We start from the raw sequence: 22,750 nt of genomic DNA, 5'->3' as shown, positions 1-22,750 counted from the left end.
GCCCCTTTTACCTGAAGTGGGGTCTTCCTCACTGCTGAACACATCACTGTACCCAGAGGGTGTGTCATCAGAGAGGAGTCTCCCTGTGAACAGAAGAGCAGGTCAGGAATGGCTCTGTCATTCTGACACAGACTGGCCTGTCAGAGACCTTTTCTCTTCTAGGTAGTGTTTATTTGCAGATATGAAATTAGGTTGAGACTAATTTCTAATGACAAAGGCTACTGTGGGCTGGTACAGGGGGTACTCCTTAGTCTTATTTATAATAACTCACCTGACACAGTGTCTGGACTCTGGGGCACAGTGATGGCATCATCTTCTTTCACAGAGGACATCAGCTTTCCTAAAGCACACAGAGCACAGCATCACTGTCACACATCAGCACACTGAGTTATCTAGAGGACAGGACTGCTGGAGCTCATCAGAACACACTGATTAACTGAACATCACACAGGATCTAAAACTCCAGGCTCTAAATACAGGAGATCAGGGGGAACCTGATTTCCAGTCCTATTCACAACTGTAATAAATGTAAAACAATTCCTAGATGTTGAAGGAAAACAGGGCAGAGAAAGTTGGGCTGTATTTGGACAGTGAGGGTGGTGATGTGAACCCTATGAGATACTGAAGAGGAGCCGGACACCGGCAGCAGTGACCCAGACTGAGTGTGCAGGGCTGAGATCACAGAGAGAGAGTCAGATTCATGTAACTGGTGCAGAGTAGTTCAGACTCCGTATTCAGAGGCTGAGATCCAAGAAAGAGTAGAGAGATTCAGACTCTGTGGGATTGGTGCAGAGTTTCCCCATGTGATTGGACTGAAATAACCCACCTGACAAGGCATCTGGACTCTGAGGTACAGTTACAGCATCATCATAGTACTCTGGGATCTCTTCTTTCAGAGAGGTTATCGAGTCTCCTGAACCACACAGAGAGACAGAGAATTTACACTTCTGGACTCAGACTTACTTTGACCATAGAGCTGCAAAGTAATTGGAAAGTGTGATTTTAAATGTTTTGTGGTGTATAGTTAAGCCAAAACTCTAGGGTCGCTGATTTATCTGATCTGAAAGGCAGTTTTTACAGCATGCTGTTCCGCAGTCTCCTTTTCTATCAAAACCAATGAGAGCAGCACCCTGTTTACCACCCCAGTATTGACCAGGTCTAGTTTTGCTCAGCATCTATGATTTGCTGAGATAAGGCTAGTGTGAGGCACCACTGAAAAACAGACTTTATAAAGTATCAAACACATGTGGTTATATTTATATAATTCAGGATTTTCTACATAAGTTCTCTAAATGTCAGCCTGGTTTGAGGTGAGAGTGAGTACTGGACTGAAGACCTCCTCACTCCCACACTGAGCCCCCTGACTCCACCTCTCCTCACCTGGTACTAGGTCTCCCTCACTGTCCTCCATATCATCGTATCCAGAGGGCAGCTCGTCAGAGAGGAATCTCCCTGTGAACAGGAGGACAGATCACTAATACCTGCAGTCAGACAGCAGACTCATTGTCTTCCACTGGCTGTGGAAGAAGCCAGGGTGTGAACAGTATCTCAGAGTTTGTGTGTATAAGGCAGATCAGGAACTGTGAACTGTGGTGTCAGTTACTTTGACACCAGTTGAGAAAAAACCATCCTACAGTCAGTCAGCACTGTGTGTCTCTTACTGAGAGAGAAGCCAGGTTGTCAACAGAAACACAGAGTTTATGATGCTTTTCTTCACTTACTTTGACAGCAGTTGAGAAAGAAAACTCTACAGATTTAAAACCAGTATGGTGAGATTTTCTACAAGTGTTAAGTCCTCAGATTTTCCTCAGAAGATGGAGACTAATCACTCCTGAAGACTCTCTCCACTCACCTCTCCTGGGGGCGCTGTAGGTTCCCTCTCTGGCCAGTTTGTACTCTATTTCCTCGTAAACGGCATCATGATAGGTGTGCTCCCTTAGATAGGGCTGTGTGAGAAAACAGACACTCAGGGTTAACATGCAGGGAGAGGAGTACAAGATCAAACATTGACTACTAAACCTTCTTTGGACATTACAGCACATAAATGTTATGCTTCTGGATTTGCAAATTTCCTGATATCTCCATCTGTAATTGTTGATAATCTTTTTTAAACTTTAAATGGTTTTCTCTACCAGGTTTATTCCTCAAGGTAATTATGTAAATATAAGTTCCATGTGAGTGACAGAACTGACCACTAGAGGTCACTATGTGGATGGAGAGTTCCCTCCCTACCTTTCTTCAGATTCCTGTTCTGGATCAGCTGCCCCACTAACAGGGCCAGCACCACGAAGAGCAGAGCCCCCAGCAGCAGGAGGACCAGGGGCGAGGCAGACAGGCCTCCCAGTGGCTGTGTCTGGGGTGTTGTCCTGGTTCTGCCTTAGAGAGGGGGAGACAATGGATGAACAGGGATCAGGAGAGGTGCTCTTGGGCTCATATACACTTCGACACATGTCCTGTTCTCCTCCTGTTCTGATATGTGGCTATCATGGCTTCAGGGTAAACCCAAGATCAATGAAGAATAGTTAAGGATTCCCAATCTAACCCATCAGGACTGTCACAAAATCAGTGAGGAAAGAGAGGACACTAGCACAAGATCTACACTGGGAATCTGAAGAGACACTGATCTTCACACTTAAGGAGGAGAGGAGACACTATAGCTACACTGGGAATCTGAAGAGACAGAAAGACAGGAGTTATCAATGACAAGGAAGATTTCTGTTCACCTGTAGCTGTTGCTGGACTGGCTGTTGTCTCTGACAAACCTGTAAAAGAGATAGGAGAACTGTCATTATTTTGCCTTTGGTTTTACAGCAGGTTGAATCCACAGTGGTCTTAAAAAGAAAATCTTTACATTTGTTCCTTGAGGTCAAATCTAGGATTTCTGGATGAATGGTGTCTTGTTCGGAATTAAAGCCTAGTACTGTTCACATACACAGGGCTACAAAACATCCCAATCTTGTGACTGATGATCTTAGTTGGTTCAGTTAGATATTAAGCAGTGATAGAGTATGGGTAACATCAGTCTAACTTCTCCATTGATCTGCTACCTTGTTCATCTACAGTTCTAAGACTCTCCTCACCTGTACAGGTAACCCCTGCATCCTCCTTGTGTCGACAGTCGCTCTGATTCAGTCCAGAGTGACAGCAGTCCCACAGGTGAAGTTCACTGCCTGTGCAGTTCACCTCGTCCAGCCAGATGGCGCCGTTTCCTGGTCCGAATGAGGCCTCTATTGCTGCACTCACTGCGTCCCCACAGCCTAGCTGTCTGCAGACCAGCTGGGCATCCTGCAGGCCCCAGGAGTCGTCACAGACTGTCCCCCAGGAGCCCTCGTACCGCAGCTCCACCCGGCCAGAGCAGTTAGTGCCTCCAGCCAGGCGCAGAGCCAGTGGGACTGAAAGCCAACAGAAAGGTTAACGAGTGTCATTAGATCTGTGACTGTAGACGAGAGCAGAGAGGTTACTGAGTGTCTTCAGCTCAGTGACTGTAGTAGAGGTTAGTGAGGTATTGAGTGGCTCTAGAAGAGAGCTGTATGGTTACTGTTCCTCAGCTCAGGGCTGCAGTGTCTCTGACTGTTTTACACACTGAACTCACCTGGGCAGTGCTGTTGAGGCTGCTCTTCCTGAGGGGCTGGAGTGCTTCTGTCAGCTTCTTTTCTAGGACCTTCAAAGATTAATAATAATTATTTAATTTTATACATGTTTGGATATATATACTAAGAATTCAGTTTAAAGCTTTTGTCTGTTCTAAATATGGCAAAACACTAATTTACAGAGCATTACTCTTCCCTCTGTACCTGAGCAGGTGATGTTAGCCACTTCTCGGTCTGTGCAGTCATTCTGACCCCAGGGGAAGGAGGGACACTGCCACAGGGTGGAGTCGTGTTTGTGACAGGAGACAAAGTCCAGCCATCTGGGATCAGGGCTCAGCCTGGAGTTTATCTCACTTATGGTGCCCTTGTCTCCACAGCCCAGCTGTTTACAGATCACTGCAACTGTGAAGTCTGTCATGCTGTTGGCACAGATGCTGCCCCAGGTGCCATTGTAGTAAACCTCTGCCTGTCCTGAACAGCCTGCAGACAGTCTCAGGAGAGTGTGATCTGTCAAGACAGCAGGGAAAGTCAAAGGAAACAAACCCTGGCAAGACAGCCCAACGTTTCAATCTGAACTGGTAAGAAACAACCAGCAAACAATGTGAACAGCAACCAGTCTCATTTCCCGTACTAATCCAGTTATAACTGACTCACGTAATGAAACAAGGACAGCTGTACAATAGCACAGTTGACATGAAGGTGACTGTGTGGTTCTGTTCATTCAGAACCTGGACAGTGCATCACACAGAGCTTTAAAATCCTATTACATGATCAGGTTCTGACCCAAAATGTAATTCTGATCAGCTTGGCTATTCAGCAGCAGCACAACTAAGAGACTGAGGCATGAAAGTAGAATTTATCTTGAGTTTCTTTCTCTCTTTATTTATTTTTGCTGGGATGTGAATATGTGCATTCACAACTGTATCATAAATATCAATATTTATTTTAAAATTAATTCTGCATCCAGCTCAGTCTTTTCCTCAACAAGATGTATTTAAGCACTCCAGATGCAAACCATATCCACAACGTGGAATTTAAGAATATGGATTATTTTACTTAACTAACTTACTGAACACAAGATTCTCACATCCTCACAAGTCAAACATATCTAGGCACTCTAGATGCAAGCCATATCCACAATGTGGGATTAAATTATCTGAATCATTGTAATTTTAATTATCTCCCCTACCTGAACACAGGATTCTCACATCCTCCTTGTGTCCACAGTCGTGCTGTCCCCACCATGCTGAGGGACACTCCCCGAGGGACGACTCATTCCCCAGACAGCCCACCTCGTCCAGCCAGATGGGACCAGTTCCCTGGCTAAAGGAGGCCGGCACTGGGGCACTGAGGGCCGGCCCACACTGGAGCTGCCTGCACACCACCTGAGAGTCTGCCAGGTCCCAGGAGTCATCGCAGACTGTCCCCCAGGAGCCATTGTGATAAACCTCCAGCCTCCCAGCACAATCATCTCCTCTCCCAACCAGCCTAAGGGATAGCTGATCTAGGACCAGAAAATTAGAGGTCAGGGGTCAGAGATCAGGAGTTCTAAGAGATCACCATGACCTCCTGTTACAAGTTGGCCCACTAGGCACAGAAGATACAGTTCAAGTACAGTGTTTCTTGACTTTTGATTAATTTAATATATACACTTACTGTAACAAATTGTTCATAAGCAGTATATATATATAATATTATATATATATATTTAATATATACAGTAAGTTTAACATATTCCACATTGTTCATAAACAGTATACCAGATAAGTTATTTTTTCTGACCCACTGTTGGGCATAGAGACAATAGCTCCACCAGTGTCAAATTGCAGTATTCAGATAGATGTGTTTGCTGTAGATCCCAAAGACCCGAGTGTGTTTGTGACACAGAAAAAACTGCACACACACAGCTGTTGCCTCACCGACTGATCTGGGATTCCACTGAGCAACAGAGACATCAGCACACACTGAGAGCCCTGGAGATACAGAACAGGGGCTAATTCATACCTGGTGTTTTGGAAGAGGGAAGAGCTGAAGAAAGGAAGTCTGTGAAACAAACAGAGGGAGAGAAATCAGACTGTTAACCTTGTGTGAGAGGAGCAATTTAACACCAGAAATGAAACTACAAATAAAACAGCACTGATGTGATTAAGAAAGTCCTCATTCTCTCTTTACCTGCTCCAGGTGAATCTCTGGTCATATTTGAGTCTGTAAAAGAGAAGAAAAGAGCTCATTTCTGTCCACGGGAGCGATGTTTCACCAGTGGAATGTCAGCTGTGTGTGGGGCTCAACTGCACATAACATCTGTAAACTTTGACTTTCTGAGACTCACTTTCTTTTCAGGCTCCTGTTTAATTGGGCTCTATTAATTAAACTAATTAAGCAGGTCAGATGTTAATTACAGGATACTGTTACGATCTGTCCCGGCAACGGATGAGGCAGAAGTAGGCGTAGCCCCTATCCATCTGTTTACCTATCAGTTTTACTATTTCACCACCACACCCCCGTCTCATCCTACTTAAACACCTGTCTTTCCCTACCTCTTTGCTCAGTATTGGTTTTCCTTTCGAGCTTCCTGGTTGCGCTACTCCTACTTCTACCTTGTGTTCGTCTTGGCTTTCGGTTTACGTTTTTTTCCCTTTTGACTACGGCTTTTCGGATCATGGCTTGGCTCCGTTACTTACGCTCTGTTTCGGGCCACTGGCTACCCCTGGACTATCGGATTGCTCTACTGTCTACGATTTCGGATCACGCTTCGGCTTCGGTAACTCGTTCCCTTTGGATCTCTGGCTTCCCCTGGACTCTTGGCTCACTCCTTCGACTACGGCTTGCTTTTGGATCACGGCTAGGCTTTGTCAGCTCTCGCAAGTGGGTTCACTCGCTGGTTTCGGTCCCTCTACCGAATCCTTAACAGATACTGAGGTACAGAACTTTCTTTAATCTTTTAGAGCATTGATATCAACATAAATATAAAACTGAGCTTTAGTCCTCAGTGTATTTGTGCATCTATCCATCAGAAAGAAAATAATAACCTAATAACACCTTGAGGGAATATTTGAGATAGATATGACATGTTAAAAACACACTCACGTTTTAAGGAATATGTGTTTTCATCTTTGCATCTCTTACATAACTGGCAGTGTGTAACAGAGCAGATATTCAATCATGAAAACAGTGTGCTTCTGTGTGTAAGCAGAGGGAGTGTCACTGTGTTTTAAATACATGATTCTCACCAGAGCAGATGACTCCTGCGTCCTGTCCATGAGAGCACCCTGCTCTCCCCCATGAAGAGACAGCACAGTGTGAGAGACGGTTCTCATTGCCCTGGCACTCAAACACATCAGCCCATACTGGTCCACTGCCCTGTCCAAACCAGGCCTGTCCTGGTGCTGCTACAGCCTCTCCACAGCCCAGCTGCTGGCAGAGAGCCCTGGCATCTCTCAGGTCCCAGTACAGGTCACACACTGTCCCCCAGTCCTTGAAGAGCCACTGTAACTCCACTCGGCCAGAGCAGGAGTCAGAGCCGTTCGCCAGCCTGAACCCTGTGTATCCTGCAGATAGGAGAGAACTTCACCAGCATGACACCACAGCAGGCTACAAGAAATACAACAAATTAAAGTACCAATACAGTGAAAAAAACTATAAGATTCAGCACATAGTGACTGAGAAACCAATAGCAGGCATAGAATAAGAACAGATATTGTGATGCCATAAGTGATTGTTTCCTCAAAGGGTGCTACTTTCCCTGGGGAATGATTTTTCCAAGTTTTCCCCATACGTAAGATAACGATGTGCAGCTCATAGGAGAAAATTAGCACCCTGCTCTAGGTCACATAAAACCAGGAAGGACTTGGAGAAGACAGAAAAATTCCCCAATAATTGCCTCATCCTGGCACATATTGAAATAAAGTATTAATAAACCGTCCCCAAGATGAAGGTTTTCACTTATATTTTTATCTCTACAATTCCAGTCTTAGGCCTGAAGAATAGCGTTGATATTTCTGTAACAGTCCTTGCCATCACACTGGCTGTTTACCTTACTTTTCCTAGCTTCATTGGTGAGGAGCTTTGTTACAATTGAAAAATCTACCTACTACCTGCTAACTGTACTTTTTTCCCACACAGTCTGAGTGGGCTGAAGGGTAGGCTGCTGCTATTAAAACAGGCTTTGGCACAGCCAAGGCTGATTCGTTTTCCCAGCCTCAAGGCTGAAGGGCAGTTTTCGCCATTGCACAGGCTGTAGATACACGTTTCACAAGACAGCTCAGGCAGAAAGCACCATCCCCTCAGTTCTTACACTGAACCACCTGTGTTATTTTCTTCCCCTAGCAGTTCCACACCAGGTGCCGATCGGAACAGCAACACAGCCAACCGACATCCTCAAAAACAACTCCTATGTCTACTGTGCCAGGTCCAGGTCATATACTGTAAGTTCCAGCTAATAAATCACTGGTTTAAATTAAGTCTGGTGTGTGAGGTGTGTGCTTGGGACCCCACTCGACACTCCTCAGGAGATCACCCAATCACAATATGTATAATTTACGACTCTATAACGATTGTTTCCATGAGTGAAAACAGTGTGACAATCTTACCTGTACAAGTCAGACCCACAGCTCTGCTCTGGGAGCAGCTGTGCTCTGGCCTGGCTGCAGTGGGGCAGTACTTTAGCTTGGACTCTTGTCCTTTACACTGGAACTGCTCTGACCTGAGTGGACCCTGGCCCTGTCCGAAATGAGCCCTTTTGTGTATCACTGAAGGAGCCCCACAGTCCAGCTCCCGACAGACAACCTCTGCATCCTGCCAGTCAAAGTCAGAGTCGCACACTGAGGTCCAGTTGTTCTTGAGATTCACCTCCACTCTCCCAGAGCAGAGACTGTGTCCATTCACCAGCCTCACAAAACCTGCAATAGAGAACTACGGGCTGTCAGTCTGAGCAGGTAATCTCTCATAGTGCAGCTCATTGCTCACTGTCGCTGAACCTGGTGTCTGTGAAAATTAAACTTACTACCCTATGAAAATAAATTAACTTCATGTGAAAAACAGATATCATAGATTCTCAATTTAAATCTTGACTTCCTATTGTTTCATTCATAAATATATTTACACCTATAATTAGGCATACATTTTAGAAATACATACACTATTACAATCAATTGTACAATAATACAGAGTGCTTTCAATAAGAATATAGATAATAGGATAGATATAGATAAAAAAGTAGATAATAGGACATAAACAAAAATTAAATGAAAGAGAGGAGAGTCGGAAAAAAATCTGAAAGGTCAACTTCAAAAAGTTTAACCATAAAATATTTTGGGGCTGAACTTTTTTACAGATTGTAAAATTGATTCCTTTCCTCTGGAAATAATGTAGATACATGTACATCTAATAATTGTAGATGAATGTTAAGACTCTAAATCATCAATCTCCACCTCTGTGCTCTAGCATTTGCCTCTAAAGAAGGTGTTCAGTGCATTATTATCTGTACACTGGGGCAAATACAAGATACAAAAATCAGAGACACTAAATTTATCAGTTTGTGGAATACTACAAATCAAACTATCAGCATCATTCCAGCTGTTCCACATGTTCATAGCAATAACCACAGTGCTGAAGATGCCACCTGTGGAACACATTCAACTGTAGAATATGTAAAAATAGAAACTGATCACAAATCCATCCATCCATTTTCTAACTGCTTCTTCCAATTCATGGTTCCAAGTGTATCTAGGGCTGTAGAATTAATAAATACAGAAGGAAAAACTGATCCTTATCACCAAATTCACAGAAGCAGAACAACATGTCGTAGACTCAAAGAAAAGATTCCCTATAGCCTGGTGCTGCTGAAACAGGACTGTCTGACCTGAACACTGACACACACTCTGGACAAGACCAGCACTGTCACAGCCTGGCATTACTAGAGCAGGACTGTCTGACCTGGGCACTGACAGACACTCCGGACAAGACCAGGACTGTCACAGCCTGACACTGCTGGAACAGGACAGTCAGACCTGGGCATTGACAGACACTCTGGACAAGACCAGGACTGTCACAGCCTTGCACTGCTGGAGCAGGACTGTCTGACCTGGACACTGACACACACTCTGGACAAGACCAGGACTGTCACAGCCTGACACTGCTGGAACAGGACAGTCAGACCTGGGCATTGACAGACACTCTGGACAAGACCAGGACTGTCACAGCCTTGCACTGCTGGAGCAGGACTGTCTGACCTGGGCACTGACAGACACTCTGGACACATCCAGGGTTGTGCTTCTCCACATGAAAGCAGATCTCTGAGAATGACACACTCTCATGGAGTTCAGCACTAATTACACACACCTGGGTCTAGAGTCAGCTCCTGGCTACAGTGCATCACAAGAAAATACATGACCATCAGTGCCTTAAAGAAGTCAAAATATGGCAGAGCAGTTAAGACGTTAGAGGTCCAGTTTGAAATAGCAAATGTGAAATAATTAAATTACATGAATGAGCCAACAGAACTGTTCTTTTTCTTTTCTATTTATATCCAAAGCTGCATTAGGAGCTTATCTGACATTAAATTATTAAATTCTGGGCTCATCAGAATCAGACCGAGAGTCACTCCACCACCAAGGATCAGCCCCTTGGACAGCTGGTAGTGCAGCTGAACTCCACTACAGCACTGAACTCCAACATACCATTAAAACACACCTGAGACTGTCCAGATCCACTGACACTGGCACCAACATACCATTTAAACACACCTGAGACTGACCAGATCCACTGACACTGGCACCAACATACCATTAAAACACACCTGAGACTGACCAGATCCACTGACACTGACACCAACATACCATTTAAACACACCTGAGACTGACCAGATCCACTGACACTGACACCAACATACCATTAAAACACACCTGAGACTGACCAGATCCACTGACACTGACACCAACATACCATTTAAACACACCTGAGACTGACCAGATCCACTGACACTGACACCAAAATACCATTAAAACACCTGAAAATGAAAAGGCATTTCACCCAACAGCACAGTGGAACCACAGTAGATTGTCACTTCACCAGTGCTAAAACAGTAAAGGCGCAGTGAAGTAGATACAGACTCACTGAGCACAGCCTGCCTGTTTAAACTGAACAACACTGAACAACACTGAAGTGCCTGGAGAGAGAGGATGAGCTACAGGAAGACACTTCCTGTTGTCCTGCTACATAAACACAGAGGAAACACAGAAACAAGACACACTTAAATTAATATATACATTTAATATAATATGTTTATAACGTATATTGCTTTTAATTATTATTATCATCATATTATCAATACTAGATTTTAATTTATTTAGTTTTAATTAAATGGATCATGATGATGGACTCTAGATCAGTGGAGGAGTTTTCATTGTCCTCAAGCTGGAGACTGGAGAGAGTCTCTGTCTCTTACCTGAACACCTCACTCCAGCATCAGAGTCATGACTCAAGCCCCAGTCTTTCACTTCAGTTTTTCCACAGTCCCTCAGCGCAGACTCAGACCCGCTGCACTCTACCCAGCTCAGCAGGACTGATCCAGACCCTGGTCCGAAGTGAGCTCCTCCTGGTGCTGATACAGCAGATCCACAGCCCAGCTGTCTGCACACCACTGCAGCATCTTCCAGATCCCAGCGACTGTCATAAACTGTCCCCCACTCTCCACCATGATACACCTCCACTGTCCCCTCACAGGGACTGACACCATTCACCAGCCTCACATCAGCACTGCCTGCAGAGAGAGAGAAACAACACTTATCACCATGTCTACAGGATATTTTTATACTAAGACATTTTAGAAGCACATCTGGAATTGTTATTTTGTTTTACCTGTTTGATTGGATTGCTAGTCCCTCCCATGGGGAACAAGAGACAGTGGAGTGACAGGAAGTCCACCAGCAGCCATCTTACCTCTCCCTCCACACACCTGTGTCCAGCTCCTGTTATATATCTCTCTGTCCATATCACTGTGTGACTGCAGAGGGCTGTTCTGCTGTGGTTACTACAGTGGACAGTGGCTGTAAAGACTGTGCTCATGTGTTTCTGGAAGCTGTGGTCAGTAGAGTGGTCAGTGGCTGTAATGATGGTCCTCCTGTGTTTCTGGAAGCTGTGGTCAGTACAATGGACAGTGGCTGTAATGAGTGTGTTCCTGTGTTTCTGGGAGTTGTGGTCAGTACAGTGGACAGTGGCTGTAATGACTGCATTCCTGTGTTTCTGGAAGCTGTGGTCAGTATAGTGGTCAGTTGCTGTAATGACTGTGCTCCTGTGTTTCTGGAAGCTGTGGTCAGTACAATGGACAGTGGCTGTAATGACTGTGCTCCTGTGTTTCTGGAAGCTGTGGTCAGTACAATGGACAGTGGCTGTAATGACTGCATTCCTGTGTTTCTGGAAGCTGTGGTCAGTAGAGTGGACAATGGCTGTAATGACTGTGCTCCTGTGTTTCTGGAAGCTGTGGTCAGTACAATGGACAGTGGCTTTAATGAGTGTGTTCCTGTGTTTCTGGAAGCTGTGGTCAGTACAATGGACAGTGGCTGTAATGACTGCATTCCTGTGTTTCTGGAAGCTGTGGTCAGTAGAGTGGACAATGGCTGTAATGACTGTGCTCCTGTGTTTCTGGAAGCTGTGGTCAGTACAATGGACAGTGGCTTTAATGAGTGTGTTCCTGTGTTTCTGGAAGCTGTGGTCAGTACAATGGACAGTGGCTGTAATGACTGTGCTCCTGTGTTTCTGGAAGCTGTGGTCAGTACAGTGGACAGTGCCTGTAATGACTGTGTTCCTGTGTTTCTGGGAGTTGTGGTCAGTACAGTGGACAGTGGCTGTAATGACTGCATTCCTGTGTTTCTGGAAGCTGTGGTCAGTACAGTGGCTGTAATGATTGTGCTCCTGTGTTTCTGGAAGTGGTCAGTTGGCTGAAATGATGGTCTTCCTGTGTTTCAGGAAGCTGTGGTCAGTAGAGTGGTCAGTGGCTGTAATGAGTGTGTTCCTGTGTTTCTAGAAGCTGTGGTCAGTAAAGTGGTCAGTGGCTGTAATGAGTGTGTTCCTATGTTTCTAGGAGCTGTGGTCAGTATAGTGGACAGTGGCTGTAATGACTGTGCTCCTGTGTTTCTGGAAGCTGTGGTCAGTACAATGGACAGTGGCTGTGGTGTCAGAAGGCTGAATGACTGAAACCAGGTTTGGTGTATCTGGTGTATCTGGGTCTCAGGCCCCACAAGTACTTAGCAGTGGGCATTGACCGCATGTCTGTATCAAGTAAGAGATTTAAACACTAATAAGTCTTTTCAACAGTCTACTTTGAAAATAAGTTATAAAATCCAAAACAGAATCTTATTTTCTTAATAGATGGATGCTTCACAACTTGTGCTGAAATCTGTGAAGTGTAATGCTGCAGAAAGTTGGAAAATCTGCAGCTGGAGATATAATTGAAACCCAGGCGATGGACTTTGAGCTCTTTCAGAGGTTGAATGATCAGGGAATATCAGATCGAATGCAGGCTGCTGGGCTGAATGAAAAAGGTGAGCAGAAAGAAACAATAAAGAGGGACACCCGTCTCCCAGCTGAAATAAAGAAAAGAAAGGCTGGAGAGTCAGCGAGGAAAAGGAAAGAATTAAAACAGAGAAAATATTTCAGGATCGAAGAGCAGGAGTAGTGAGAAATTAAAATAACCGAGTGATAAACTTGACTATGAGAGGAATGCGATCGCTAGGTTCACAAAGTTTAGCTCTAATGATGGAGATTTGGAGTTCTGAACAGTTTCAAATAAAGAGGTGATTAGTGTGACTGGGAGCCTGAATGAAAGACTGAAGGTTTAATTGAAAGACGTCCTGACCCAGTCTGAATGACAGGGTGAGCGCTCGAGGGAATGTTGCTGCTGACGCGAGTCAGTCCCAGCCCAGTCTGTACGTGAGGTGTGTATACTTATTTTTCCAGGGCACATTTACAGTAACTAGATTTGTTCTTTTTGATTAAATTTTCAATCACCTTCAGTTTGGAGTGTGAAATATTTTTTTCTATCATATACTACAATTCATTGTAATACTACTTTTTATTCATATATGATTTTTACTATGATAACATGATATATATGTGAACAATGTGTTTTAGCTTTTACCTTTCAAGATCTTAATCCATAATTCACAGATTGAATGATAGTTGCATTTAATAATATATTCTAAAAGCACAGTGCCAGAGCACCTCACCGTATCAGGCCACCACTGCGTCACACCACACAGCTGCCAGCGCACCTCACCGTACCAGGCCACCACTGCGTCACACCACACAGCTGCCAGCGCACCTCACCGTGCCAGGCCACCACTGCATCACACCACACAGCTGCCAGTGCACCTCACCGTGTCAGGCCACCACTGCGTCACACATATTTCAGCGCCATATATTTCATGGATATTATGGAATATAATGGATGGATATCTTAGTTATCTTTCTAGTTCACAGGTTTGCATGCATAATTTAATTTTGAAAGCCACTGAGACATCAGGTACTATTGTTGTATTTATGAAAAAGAAACAAAACAAAAAACATACTCACAACTGTGCCATCCTACTCCTTAGTTAATACATTTTATTATTCATAAACAGTTAACATTGTTAGCAAAATATTTTGAATTATATTTAACCCTATTTTTTCTTTAGTTTTGTATTTAACTTATTATATGATAGTCAGACTTAATGTATATTTGAACAATGAAAATATATTTTTACAAGATTTTACATTAAGCACTTAAAATTAATATGGTTAATAATAGTAAACTATAACATGCTGTAACAAGATCGGTTAAACTGCGAAGAAAATCCTTTCAGAGAAAATGTTTCAGGTGTGAAGAACAAACCTGTTCCCACACACCCTGCCCCCACTACCATTAGAATATACACAAACATTTTAGCGTTTCATTCTGAGCAGAAGACCCTCACACCTGAAGAGTGCTGGCTGTGACAAATTAAACCGGTTTTACAGATTTCAATCACAGACCATGTGACATGGGACTCAGTAAAGTAACACACAGCGCCACTGGGTTTGATAATACTGTACCTAACCAAAATCCGCAATATGGAAACAGAACCTGTGTAATTATTGATAGATGATGTACTCGTAACATTTTTTCAAGACGAACTACAACATTTAAAAAATGACTTGTATGTACTTGATATCTCTAATCAATCCACGGGTTCCAGCACAAAACGAAACTAAAACGCATACCGTTTCGCGCTTCTTATTAGTTGCTCAAAAGTAATTTGACCGTATGAAATGCATAATATAAACCTAGAAACATATACGTGAGCAGTACTTAAGCACTGTAGTATCGGTGTTAAGACATACCTCTCAAATACTGTAAATCAAGTTAAAAATATCTCAAGACCGATTCTGGTCGTAATGAAACCATGTTTCGTGTATGTTTTCTTTTTCATCTTGAAATAACTCATTTCTAAATACCTTTTTCACTGTTAACATCTTGTAGCAACTTTGCGACAAAATATACACTCTGACAGTTCATCCTGCTACCAACATTAAATAAAACAAATCTTAAGATTTCTATATTTATGTCTTTATTTAGTGGTTTCATTCGAAGCTTACAATGTTTAGGGAGAAATGGAATACTGGTGTGTGTATTTTTTTCTTTAAAGTACCGAGACCAGCCATATACTGTATGTTTATGTTAAGATTTCCCTTCAGTGTTAAAATTAGATATGAATATTCAATACTTAAATGGGCACAGTTAAGACATTAAATATACATATACATATTGTATACAGTACAGTTTGCATACGGTAATATGTTTATGTTACGCGATTAAAAAATAAATAAATGAAACTGAAAGGTCCAGCACCAGCTAGATTCAAACACACAACCTGCCAGTTGGTAGTCAGGCACCTAGACCAATAGGCTACAAGACAGCTCGCATGAACAGGCAGGCGAAACAGCCCTACACAGCCCTGCCGCAGTACACGGATATAATCATACCGTTATTAAATTCTTGAGATACGCGATTCCATATTATATTCCCTTTTAATCAAATTCTAAAAGTATGCTTGTTGACTCCGGTATCACGTTAGTTAAAGACTTCGAAGCTTACAATGTTTAGGGAGAAATGGAATACTGGTGTGTATTTTTTTCTTTAAAGTACCAAGACCAGCCATACACAGTACAGTTTACATACATACAGTAATGGTTATGTTCCTAAATTAATATCGTTTATGACCTTCAGATGCGTTATGCTCCTCTTCTTTTTATGCTCAGCTACTAAAATTTCCCTAGTGGTAAAATCCATATAAATATTCAAAACTAAGCGGATTAAAATGTGCACAGTAAAGACATTAAATGATTAAATCTTTGCACTACCAACCAATGCACCACGAGTGCCCCTGTCGGTCATTTTGGCCAGCCAATCACTTGCCCTGCGGTGCCCTCCGGTGCCCCGCGGTGGCTTGTGGGTAGGTTACTGTACCGCGAGTTTTTACCGCACATTTTGAATGGCTGCATCTGTATGTGAACAATGTGTTTTAGCTTTTACCTTTCAAGATCTTAATCCATAATTCACAGATGGAATTATAGTTGCATTTAATAATATATTCTAAAAGCACAGTGCACAGGTTGTTTTTATTAATCATTCTTTTTTAAAATTCCATGATGTAAGAAAAATAATCCCTATCATTAGTTATCTAAGACTTACAAACAACAATTCATTTAGCTGTGAAGTATCAGACAAATGCAGAATAAACATGGAACAAGAATTAAACCTTTATCTTTTCAAAATGAAGGACTTCCGGGTCAAATACGCATTTCTTCCAACATAATAGACTCCAGTCTGAACAGATCCCAAACTTTTGTTTAAGGTTGAAAAAACTACAAGATTTGCCTCAGGACTCCTGTGTTGTTACTGAAACTGGACACTGTTGTCTAAAAGCACCCAGTATGGATTCAGGTCAGAAAACTACAACACGCTGCAATACAAATACCTACTGTACCACCTGAATGCGACTGTTATAACAAATAAACACAACTATATGTCTTGTCCTCAATCATGTTACAATGTTAGATCCTTCTGTAATATAATTACCATAGTATCTAAAACTACTGTAATCATTCTCAAAAATAACAATGGATCAACCATATTTTAATACATTTACCTTCAGTACTCTTATTTGTATTAGCACATTCACCTGCAATAGTTACTAATATTATTTGTTAATCGGAAACGTGCCTTAAATATACTTTTATCTCTGATCACCTGTCTGTAATAGTTCTTTGCACTAAAATTGTCACCTTCTCTCAAAATGCTCTATTTTTAATAACATTTCCATAATGTTATAATGTTATTATTATTAATGTTACTTTAATAATACAGTAAATACAAAATGTGTCAATAGTAATAATACTGGAGTCTCAATAATACTCTAGTATTTAATAACACACTTATCTCAGTTAAAATATTAGTCTAAAAATACTCCAGTGTTTAATAACACATCAGTTAATTACTTTAATAAAACATATTAATTCATCATTGTGTAAAATAAAATATCAGTCCAATCAATACAACAGTGTTTAAAAACAACTGATCTCCGTTAATACACTAGTCTGTTATTATACCTGTTAGAGAGGGCAGAATTGAGCACAATGAAATAAACAACCCCTGGTAAATATTTTGAAGACGTTGTATTATTGTTAAAACATTTGTATTCCTTTTTTTTTTTGCAAATGGGAAAATTTCCACAAGTGTTATCACATGACCCAAATTACAACCAATATTTTGTTTTTTATTATTATGGTAATAGATAAGGGATTGTCAAGTTGTACAACATTTTTGATAAAGTTGATAAATATCTACTATATTAATAGTTATAATAATTATATGTTAGTACTTAAAAAACATTATCCTTAGTCTGTGTTGTGTGTAATAGTGTATAACTGCATATAAAACTATTAATACAGCATTAATAGAAAATAGTTTAAAAAACATATAAGCTGAATTAATATTATGATTAATTGTAGAGGTGAAATTCTTGTTAATACTGCAAATTGTTTATTATTTTTCCTTATTTATAGCACCAGAATAAAATCAATTATAATTTTAAGGAATATCCATAAAGCTGAGTTTTAAATTAAACAGAAAAGCGCTTCTGCATACTGTGGTCACTACGGTGGTCAGTGGCTGTAATGACTGTAGAATCTCAGATGGCTGGTCCTGGGTTCCAGGAGACTGTGGTCACTATACTGGACACTGTACTAACTCTGTGGCTTCCAAGTCCTGGGACCAGTGTTTCTGTGTTACTGGGACCTGTGGTCACAACAGTAGTCAGAGGCTGACAGGTACTTCACATGTTGTGCTGAAATGTGTGTGAGGTGTATATTCCCATTGTCTGTATGTGAATTGTTGACAATGATTTTCTAGCCTTTACCTGCCAACATCTAAACTTAACACATGATCATCAGATTAAATTATATTAAAGAACAACATTTTTCAAAAATACCAGACAGCCCAGTAAAACTGTACCGGTCATAATAATATTTAATATTTATTAATTAACCATACTATTTTTAACCATACTATTTTTGCACTTTTTCAATAATTACCTTGCACAGTTTTTGTCCTGTTATATTTTCTCTGTTTGTGGAATTTTGCACAGTTTTGATTACTTGATTACATGTTATTTATGTTATGTTATTACATGTTACTGTTTTTGCTATTGTGTTACTGTCTATTGTCTATTGTATTGAGTGACTAATGAGAAACACTTTTCATTATACTATGCACCTGTGTAAGTTTAATGACAATACAGTTGAATTTAATTGAATTCAACAGGTTTAACATATAGGCACAGATACATTTATTGTGATGTTGTCCTGAGCAACTGCTCAAAAATCTAAACTTGAGTCCTGTGATTACGAATTAATTTTTAAATATTTAATTTGTATGATAACATGTAATTAAATATTTAATTTGTATTACTTATACTTATATAATTGCATTTGATAATAATTTCAGATTATGTAGTCAAAAACATTAAAGCATTCTTATTAAAACTTCACAATTTACAAAAAAACCTGTCATTAGATAACTAACCTAAAAACACAAATTAAATTATTTAGCTGTTAAATAATAGCAAATCCTGTATAAACACAAACCACAACTACCATTTTTTAATTCTTCCTGTAATGCTACAATGTCTTGTAGTTGTTCATGTTATTAATGTTACACCTCAGTTTCTGATGAGACCCCAGTTAATAATAATACACCTACAATACTAAGAATTTCCACAATTTTGTTAATATTTTTCATTTTATAGCTTATAAACCAATAATGAATGTAACTTTTACCAGCCTGTGCTTTTCAATGTGAAAACAAGCAAGCCTGGTCTTTATGAACAAGGTATACAAATACAAATACATACAGTATACACATTTTATTTTCACACTATAAAAACACAAGAGGTAATTGTCCTATGACTGAAAATACATTTTCAAAATGTAATTGTATGTCTTTAAAATGAAGAATTCACATTCATAACTTCCTATCATATTGGAACACATATTCTTATAACACCTAGAGGTACTACTTGTTTTCACAGCAACTGAATATCACACAGCTTACTGATAGAAACCTGGACTGTCTGAATACACCAAAGATATAATGGCAGCATTAAAACTCCAGTCTTAATTCTCTAGCATAAACACTTTAGGTGGTAATAACACATTTACTGTATATCTATTAATACATCAGTCTGTAATAATTTAATATCAGTCTCAGTAATAATCCACTATTTAAAAACGTGTGTATCTCTATTAATGCACCAGTCTGTAATAATACAATACTGAGGAGTCAGAATTGAACACAATAAAACAATAAACAACCCAGGGTATTTCTGAATCATCCTGTACAATATGATATTATTCTAGAAACATTTTTTATTGCTCACACTTTTTTTGTTTTTGAGTAAATGAAGACTTTTTCACATGTCACAGCATATCACTCAAATTGTCACTTATATATAAAGTTTATTATTACAGTAACGAGTAAGTTAAATAACTTTTTAAAGATTTTATACACTCCATGTTTTCACAAATTATCAATAGAGGGTGATAATGGCCAGCTTCTGCTGTATCCATCTATAACATTATTATTATATAATATTTAGAAATCTTAAGAATATTTTTAAAAAATCCAATAAAAATTAAAAGCAACTAATTATATTTAGACACATCTAATTATATTTCCTTACTTACAGACCAAGATAAAATACAGTTATAATATTTTTGATGAATACCCACAAAGCTGAATGTAAATTAAACATTTAAAATTGTTCAACCCACTTATTGCTCCATTTCCATCAAAACTTTACTTAATTTAATTCCAGTTGTTGTCTGTCTGTCTGGACAGGTGAAGACTGGTCACTTACTGGCTGAGCTGTGCAGCACCAGGACAGCGAGAGAGAAGATGGACAGGCAGCTCTCCATTGTCATCAGGACAGAGCGCAGCTGAGACCCCTGTCTTCAACCCTGAGCCCACAGGGCAACTGAGCTGCTGCTCCGCACCCCAGACCCCCAGTAACAACACAGCCCCCCGCCCCGCCAATCACACACAGCACTGCCTTTTTAGACTGACAGCAGGAACCTCTCACACAGGCGGGACGCCAATCACACAGGGCCCTTTCAGTCTTCTCCATATATATCAGAGACACATCACTGTTTCCTCTCCCTGAAGATACTCCCAGCAGCGCGGAGGAGAGGAGAGACAGGAGCAGCTCTCCTGTCTCACTGGAGGAAACACAGATACAGATACAGACAGCAGGGCCGCAGGTGCTACAGGGGCAGGAAGAGATCAGATATTAAACAAAAAAAAATCTTTGCAGTTCTAGACAAGTATTATAATTGAAAATCAGTATCAAGATAATCAATTATGTATATATTGTCCTGTAATTCTTGCTGTCTGTAGCAGGAAGTGTCTAGAACGTGGTCCTGTCTTTCTGTCTGTGTAAGGCAGTGTCCAGTGACTGGTGTCCTGAATATGGTCCTGTCTTGCTGTCTGTGTCAGGCATTGTCCAGTGACTGGTGTCCTGAATATGGTCCTGTCTTGCTGTCTGTGTCAGGCAGTGTCCAATGACTGGTGTCCTGCAGTGACTCACAGAGTTGTTGTGTCTCCAGACAGTAATGTCTTCTGGTCATGGTCAAGGGCAGTGTGAGGAGAGCCTGTGCTCAAGGTGGCAGTGAGGTCACTCAGGTCAGCACAGGAATACAGAGACAAGGTGGACTGAATAAGAACTGGCTGTCCTGTGACTGTGATCAATAATTTAAATGAAAAAGAAAGAAAAGCTCAGCAATGATTGTCCCCTCTGTACTGAGCCTGGTGGACAGCAGCTCTTCCAGTTGAGTCCCTCAGACCCCGTGTCTGTCTCTGCGCAGCTCCAGTCCACAGAGATGTTCCAACCCCTCCAGCTGTGGCCCCAGTGTCTCTCTGTGTGGAGCCAACTGCATGACTGAGACTCTCTAACAGCACAGTGGAGCTGAACTGATACTGATACACTGATACACCACCAGTCTGAACAGTGTGAGGGCACAACTCACATCCTCTTCTTTATTATTATAGGTAGTAGGAGCAGCAGTAGGAGCAGCAGTAAAATATTAGTAGTAGCAGTAGTATCAGTGGCAGCAGCAGTTGTGGTAGCAGTAGTAGTATTAGCAGTTGTGCTGTATTTAAACTCTCCTGTTCAATATAGCAGAGTTCTTGTGTTACAGCTTCACCATAATAGCTGCAGCAGCAGGAGCCACAGAGCAGGAGTCAGTTTCAAATTTGAAAAAGCAACAAAATTATGAAATAAAAAAAAATCATATTTTTTGTTAATTGTTAATACAGCAGTGATTTAAGGCAGAGCTGTACTGGAGCCTCAGGTCAGACCCTGCAGTGAGACTGTGGTTTGTGCTCCTCCAAGCTCTTCCAGCACAGGAAGCCAGGCTGTACTGTGAGGCTGTGGGTGTCAGTGTGATGAGGCAGCTGAGAGCTGAGCTGTACAGAGAGACACACAGGAAGCCCAGTATTCAGAGCTCCAGTGCTGCACAGGGAGACACAGGAGAGTCCAGTGTTCAGAGCTCTACAGGGTGACAGGTCCTCTCCCCACACAGCTCTCTCATGGTGTCTCTCAGGGCTGAACAGGAGGGGCTGTTCCTGTCAGAATGGAGGCTGACTCTCAGAGCTCCAGTGTCAGTATGAGGAGAAGCTCCCAGACCTGACTGCTGCCAGAGCCTCTCACCCTGAGTGGCCATGAGCACTGAGCTCCTCAGCAGCTGAGAAAAGCCTCCTGTCTCCTGTGGTCACAGTGTGGTTGAACACCTGCACTGTCTTCCTGCTCTTTCTCCTCTCTCTCCCCCATCCTGTCTCTCTCGCTGTGTGTGCTCTTATCTGTCCATCTCTCTCTCCTCTTCTCTCACTCTGACAGTCTGTGCAGAGTATCTGAAGGGGATGTTACATTGCTTGGCAAAGGAAAAGACTTCTCAGAGGCAGAATAAAACAAAAATATTTTCTCCTCTCAGTCAGATTCACAGCTCAGACTCACACACAGAGCTCTGAGTCCCTCAGTACTTGACCAAAACTCCTCCCTCCTGAACAGACAGAAGCTCATCTCCATCCTTCTCTTTATCCCGACAATTCAGAACCAGAGGACATTCAGACAATCAGTGCTGCTCCATTAATAATATCAGACAGAACAGCCTGGACTCAGGTCACATCTCCCCCTTTTCTCCTTCTTCACAGCCTCTTAGTGTCAGAAGTGTTTTACTGAAAATTGAGCAATATGTGTTTATCTATTATTATTATTTTTACTGATTTAATGAACAGCAGTATTGCCACTCTTATAAATGTAATATGATTAGCAGCAGCAGCAGCAGACTGATGGTCTTGTCTACAATAGTGACCAGTTGACCAGTCTGTAGCTCTGAGCAGTGGGACTCAGATCACACAGAAGACCTGTATGTGTGTTATTCCACACCAGCCCTGGGATACAGCGTCTCCCAAAGGTCTCTCACGGAGAGTCCTATAAATATACAGTTAAACAGAGTCTGATAACAGTTATACAGTTAATTAAATCATCAAACTGGCTGAGGAACTGAGAGCTCGAGTGGAAATAAAACCA

The 22,750-nt window shown here is 41.5% G+C and overlaps 1 long non-coding RNA gene across 1 annotated transcript; it reads right to left on the bottom strand.

Moving 5' to 3' along the window:
* Positions 1 to 5,012: 5,012 nt before the first annotated feature.
* Positions 5,013 to 5,795, bottom strand: LOC138242456 (uncharacterized). Its single transcript, XR_011191607.1, has 3 exons — positions 5,763 to 5,795; positions 5,595 to 5,633; positions 5,013 to 5,094 (listed from the first exon to the last, which is right to left on the bottom strand). It is a non-coding gene; the product is annotated as an uncharacterized lncRNA (long non-coding RNA).
* Between the last annotated feature and the right edge of the window lie 16,955 nt (positions 5,796 to 22,750).

The sequence above is a fragment of the Lepisosteus oculatus genome, chromosome 14 (genome assembly GCF_040954835.1).
Source record: "Lepisosteus oculatus isolate fLepOcu1 chromosome 14, fLepOcu1.hap2, whole genome shotgun sequence".
In the NCBI taxonomy this organism is placed as follows: Eukaryota; Metazoa; Chordata; class Actinopteri; order Semionotiformes; family Lepisosteidae; genus Lepisosteus; species Lepisosteus oculatus.
This window is presented reverse-complemented; position numbering and strand designations above follow the sequence as displayed.